This window comes from Melanerpes formicivorus, unplaced genomic scaffold (genome assembly GCF_026170545.1).
Source record: "Melanerpes formicivorus ecotype bairdi unplaced genomic scaffold, bMelFor1.0.p_v2 SCAF_12, whole genome shotgun sequence".
Classification (NCBI taxonomy): Eukaryota; Metazoa; Chordata; class Aves; order Piciformes; family Picidae; genus Melanerpes; species Melanerpes formicivorus.
Window position 1 is genome coordinate 7,214,648 of NW_027142364.1, and position 6,000 is coordinate 7,220,647.

General features: G+C 40.7%; 1 long non-coding RNA gene across 1 annotated transcript in view; it reads left to right on the plus strand.

The window, feature by feature from the left end:
- LOC137444431 (uncharacterized) overlaps nt 1-5,703 on the plus strand; it is a 94,220-nt gene extending 88,517 nt beyond the window's left edge. Inside the window, exon 7 of the long non-coding RNA XR_010988166.1 lies at nt 2,529-5,703. This is a non-coding gene — a long non-coding RNA (uncharacterized lncRNA). The remainder of the gene's footprint in view (nt 1-2,528) is intronic.
- Nucleotides 5,704-6,000: the final 297 nt, after the last annotated feature.

Here is a 6,000-nt window from a genome sequence, read left to right on the forward strand (position 1 = left end):
AGAGAGAAGTCGTTCTGCTGGGGAATGGCTGTTGCACGTATCTGCTTGTGCAGTGAGTAAACAAAGCATCACACAGGCTGCAGAGCAAGCAGGAGACACCAAGCAAACCCATGTGTGTCTGAGGCATGTGGGAGGAGCAGTGTATCTCAGATATTGCTCCTGATTCAAAGCCTGGTGGAATACTTCAAAACTTTTATTTCCCAAGGGCCAAAGTAAAATCCCAAAGAAACCTCAAAGCAGTAATAGCTGAACATTTATTTGTAAATATTTATGAAGGTGTAATTTTTCCCCATTAAAACTGCTTATAGGTATGTGAATTTAAATAGAATCTGCAAAGCATAACCTACGATGTTGCATGTGTTGAGACATCAGTGGTTGCTAACACTTGCATTGCTGTGAATATGTTGGTGCTTTAGGATCTCAGCCTTGGACCCTCCAATTGCCTGTAACACATTTCAGACCAGGAAATGAAATTCTTGTGTGTCGCACAGCTGCTTTCCTAGATCAGACCTTTGTGCTAAACTTTGTATTGTCACAAACCTCCAGAATTATTTTCAGCTAGATGCTGCTCTGGTGAACTGCTGTATCCTTGCAGGAGATGACAGTGTCTGCTTTCCCACAGTGATGTGCCAGGCTGTGATGGTGCTTGGACTGTCTCCTAACATTTGTATAGACAAGGGCTACTTTAATGGAAATTCAGGCTTGGGCCAAGCTGCAAATACTCTTTATGTAGGCAAGGCAAAATCGCGGATTTGAGGTCTGTCCTCCATTCTCCTCTCTGAGAGAAGCTGTGTGCTGTGAGTTGCCAGAATCCTAAGCTCTGAAATGAGAGGTGCTTCAGCCACACTACTGCTTGGTAAAGTTATCCAGTGGGTTGAGGTAAAAATGTCTCAAAGAGCTTTTGCATGCATCCACAGAATGGTGCTAACTAAACTTAGGCACAAAATAGCTTTCTCATCTGGAAGTTTAGGTAGAGAAGTTTAGACAGCCTGCTGCTGTGAGTTCTGACTGGGGCATTTTTGACAATGTAATTTGGGAATTTGATTTTCCTTCCCCAAACTAAGATAAGTGGCTAGGTAATCAAAATTCACAGTTCAGCATCCTTTTCCAGTGTGGAGCCTGATCTCACTACTGCTCAATGTTTCAAGGGTGTCCAGCTAGAGTTACAGCAAGGAAGGACTTTATAGGAATCTCTCCATGACTTCACACAAACAAAACAAAACAAATTGCAAAATTAGCTCCTCTGGTAGATGCTGTCTGCCTTTGCTGTATAAGCAGAGGGGTCTGTAGCAGAGAACTGTCAATTGGAAAACTCCACCACTGGTCTTTGAGCATTTCATGTGAAATAATGTTATATACCACAAAGCAATTATCAAGAGTGGAGCACTCTTTAAGATGGACCTGCTTCCCTGGTAGTAGACAACATACAGTAGTTACCTAAGTGTGATCATGCTGTCAGTAAAACATTTGCAGTTACAGACGAGTTCAGAAAATTAAGTGAATGTGCTGGGTATGAAATCAGGGGAAGGAGTTTTTTCTGAGGGTTGAGCCCCATCTCCAGCACCAGCAGAGCCATGTAATCCTTCCCTTTGCAATTAAAGCTGCAAAATAACCCCTGGGCCAGAGCACTCATGCAGGGAGCAATTAGTCAAGCTAGACAGTAGGAAAAGCTAAAATTAGTAAATAATCTGCCTCCATGAAAATACCTTGAATCATTAGAAAAGGATGTTCCATGAATTTCCTGGGAATCACTTGCTGCTTTTATAATTTCATGATGTCCTGCTAGAATGGCTATGTTCTAAGTGTCGTTTGACAGAGGTAAACATGAGTAATCCACTTCTCTTCTTACACTCGAGACACTGAAAAAAGCTGAGTAAATGTGAGGTTTTCATAGCTAACCAGCTAACATGGATGGAAGTGAATTGTTTTGTACTAAATTGAGGCAAAATATGCCTTAGTGTTCTTTTAAGAAAAGTGGTCTAATAATTTTGGGATTAAAAAAAAAGAGCCTTTTGGGGGGGGTTTGGGGTGGGGTGTTATTTAATGACTCAACCTGCTTGCCTTTGAAAAAGGATGTATGAATCAATGATATTCACCCATTAGCTGAATCCAAACTATTATAAAACCTCTTCCTTTAGGAAGTACGGTTTTTGTGAGAGGATGACAACTGCTGACTTATTTTGCAGCTCTCCTGAGCTGGATGAAACATAACCCCATAAGGGCTAATCAGAGCAAGGTATTTTTGGTCCTATATGATGCTATTTAATTAAGAATGACTCTTAAAGGATAGTTTGATTGTTTCTTGCAGAGAAATGAAATTTCTGATTTTATTTTTTTTTTTTGAATGTAGCAAAATTCAGGTCTGAGGCAAAAAAGAAATATGTTAAGCATTAGCTGTTTGCAGGTCAAAAAGGGGTTACAAGTCGCTACATTTTGGTTTGGGTTTTTTTGTTAGTGACTTGTGTAATACTGTACAAAAAATGTTGTGAACAGTTAATTTCATTCTGTTCTGTCTTTTCTGTCTACAGGAGATAATTCAAGAGGAAAAAAATGTAGAAAATGAAACAGCAAACTCTGTATATCTGTGGGCACATACATGTGTGTGCCATTGCTGGCATGCTTGTTTTCAAGTGGAGATTTCAGTGATGGGTGACTTAACATCAGCTTTAAGCATATGGCACGCTGGTTTTGTGTGGCATCTGCTACTTATTTGAAGAACTGCTCTTTCCCATCCCAAGCAAGCAGCACATTTAGCAGCACGGTCAGCACCCCACCAGCCTCGTGACAGGGATGTGATACTGAAATTCCAGGAGCTCTTTTCTCACTGCCCACTTGGAGCAGAAATGACTTTGGTGGTGAAGGGGCTGCCCTGGGGCTGGGCAGGTTCTCAAGGTGCTGCATAGCAGTGGGAGATGTTGGTGGCCCTGGGGTTCCTGCAGGTGTTAAACATCCAAAGGATCTCTGGCAGCTTTGCATCCATGTCTGTTGTGCATCTGGACATGTGAATATGGTGGTTTGCCTGTCTGGCTGCTGGACATCTGGTGACCAGGGCTGGGGAGGGCAGCTCTGGGCTTGCTTTGGTTGCTGGAGCTGCTGAGATCTACACCATTCCTACGGCTCTGCAGAGCCCCTTGGACTGTGTGAAACTGCACAAAGTTTCTTCTAAAGATGAATTTAATATGCTTTCAGACTTGACAACTTCCTTTTCAATGAAAATGTTTATGTTGAGCAAAAGACATGTTTACTTTTCCAAATAAATGGAATTATGGTTCAAAGATCTGACTTAATCCTGAAGTTCTTACACTGTACAGTAAGTAGCAAAGAAAGACGTTTGCTTGGAGGAGCAGGGTTTAGCAGGAGCAGGCTCTGTTTTGTGTCATCTCACTCATTTTCTTTCTTTCACCTCTTTCAGAACTCCCACTGGCTGTTTAGAACAAAGTCAATGTAACTTCACATCTGTTAACTAATGGCAATCAAACTAATAATTGAAAATAATGAGGGATGCTATAGACCAAGTGGCCCATCCAGCTTTCCTGCTAGAAAAATGAGAAGATTATTAAACAGACCCAAAGTGCCATTCTTCCAAATGTATCATAATTTCAGAACTTTTCTCAAATGCATTGTAATTATTTGTTCTTTTTTTCTACACTCTTTTCCTTGTGAAAATGTATTTAAACCTGTGCTGATGTTTCAAAGGATTTGAGAGATGCTTGCAAAACAATGTGCCATTTGGATTTGCTGTATTTCTAAAAATGGAATTTCTGATCAGATAATATTAAAATATCTTTTATATTAGTTTGTGTGTGTCTTCAGGACATTTGTGTATTTCTAGTCACAGTTTTGGTGCTTGCTCCCATGTCACCAGGCTAATTAAAGAAGGTGGGATCAAAAGTTGCATTGTTTTTACAAGTCAGTCTACACTACAACCCACTGCTGGTCTTGGTACTGTCTGAATTAAATGACTTATAGTTTTATTTCCTTTTTTACTGGTTTTGTTTTGTTTTGTTTAGTTTTGTGTTTTTGTTAAAGCCCTGTGATACCTGTATTCCAGTTGGTATGTTCTATATTCAGGGCACCTAAAGCTGAAAGAAGCCTGGACAAGAAGAGCAGTTTGTTTATTTGGTTTATTCAAATGAGTCTCCAGCAAAAACTGAAATGAAGACTGAATGAAATTTATTGTGGCATAGTTTCTTTTGTGGGCTGTAAAAAAATATGTACAAAGGATTGGACAAAGAAAGTTTTGCAGGCTTCATTTAAAATTGAAAACAAACAAACAAACAAACAAACAAACAAAGTCCTTCTGGAAGACGAAACTTAGTTTCTCCTGTGGAGAGGATACCTGGCCAGGACTTTGTACACTGCTGTATTGTTATCCATACGGGGATTTTTTTGCATGGACAGAATTTGGCCCAGCAAATGACATGGTGAGTATTAGAGGACAAGGTGAAGCTTGCTTTCTTCCTTCTGCTTTGGCTGAGCATTCATGGGAGCTTTAATGGGGGGGGTTTCTGCAGTCCCTTACTGCCTGCAACTACCTGTGTGCTCATTCCTTGTGACACCTTCCTATCCTTTTGGTGTGATATGACACAGGAATGGCTTTCTGCCAGCTCAGCTCACACAGTCCTGACTTGGTGCAGGGTCAGAGCAGCATGTTTCTGCCTGGGGCTGCCACCTGCTGAGACCTGATGGGGATCCAAGAAGCACCCTACAGGGTGAAACCCTTCATTGTCACTAAGATTGGTTGGGCAGTGGTGGCCTGCAGAAGCTCATGGCCCATCTGAACTGTCCTAGCTGCATACATGGGGTGGTCTTGGGCAAATGTTCCTTTCTTGAAACAGGTTTATCATCTGTGCTGTCTGGTTTTGTGCACAGAACCTAACCCAGCTATAAGTGCAAGACATTTCCAAACAGTATCTTGACATCATTGCAGGGTCTGGCTCTTGCTGCTGTAATTCTGGAGTGAAATGAACAGTCTGTGGTAAGAAAATAACCCAATGTATTAAGCTTTTGCCACTGACAATGATCAAAAGCAACATTTATATTTAAAAGAAAATAGTGTGGGTTTTTCCCCCCTCCCCGATGGAGATGTTGCATAAAACATTCTAGCCAGTTCCGGGTTGAAACCAGCTCACTTGTTCTTTTTAGATTCAAATTTAAACTAGTTTCTATTCAAAGTTTTTAAAGGGACATACACAATGTCCATTCTTCAGCATGACATTTGAGTCTCACCCCCTACCAGGAAGGATACCTTAACCTCCCTGTTGCTGTAAAGACCAGAGAGAAAAATAGCTGGGTTTTTTGTACATCCCTTCATATGGTCACTTGGTACTACTTGGAGTAAAGTGAGTTCATTGTAACTCCTCTGCTTTGTGTTTTATCTTCCACCTTCTGAGAGGCTGTCTAGCTGTAACAGACATGAACAGACAAAAAACATTGAAAAAAGCAAGGAAAACTCTGCTCTCAGAAGAATCATCATATTGATTATACAGGCTACATGGGCTAGATACAGGTGGAATATGGGAAAAGATTGTTTTGTAGATGAGTTTGGGGACCATCAGGTTACTGATGTCTCCCTAAAAAAGTCATTAAAGAAAACAAGCTAAACCATCCTGATGTGCCAGTGTAACTGTACTACAAACTGCTTTTGCAGAAACTGCTTTGAGTGCATCTGTGAAATCACTGTGGGCAAATATGTGATTTTTTCCTCTGAAATAAAAAAAAATAAAATTAAGGAGCCTTCCTTTTTATTTGTTTACTTTGTGACAGGAGCAGACCACAGTTACACAGAACAAGTATATTATTAAAGTATTCCCTACTCATCTCCCTGTCTTTCTTCAGCCATTCCAACCAAAAGCTTTTGTAAGCATGTGGGGGCAGCACTGACCTTTTAATTCTGTTTATACGACTAGAAAAATGAAATCCCTGGTCAAGAAGGACATGAACTTGCAGGAGTTGCCTCAAGATGTTTTACTCAGCTAGAGCTTGAAATGTTTCTGCAGG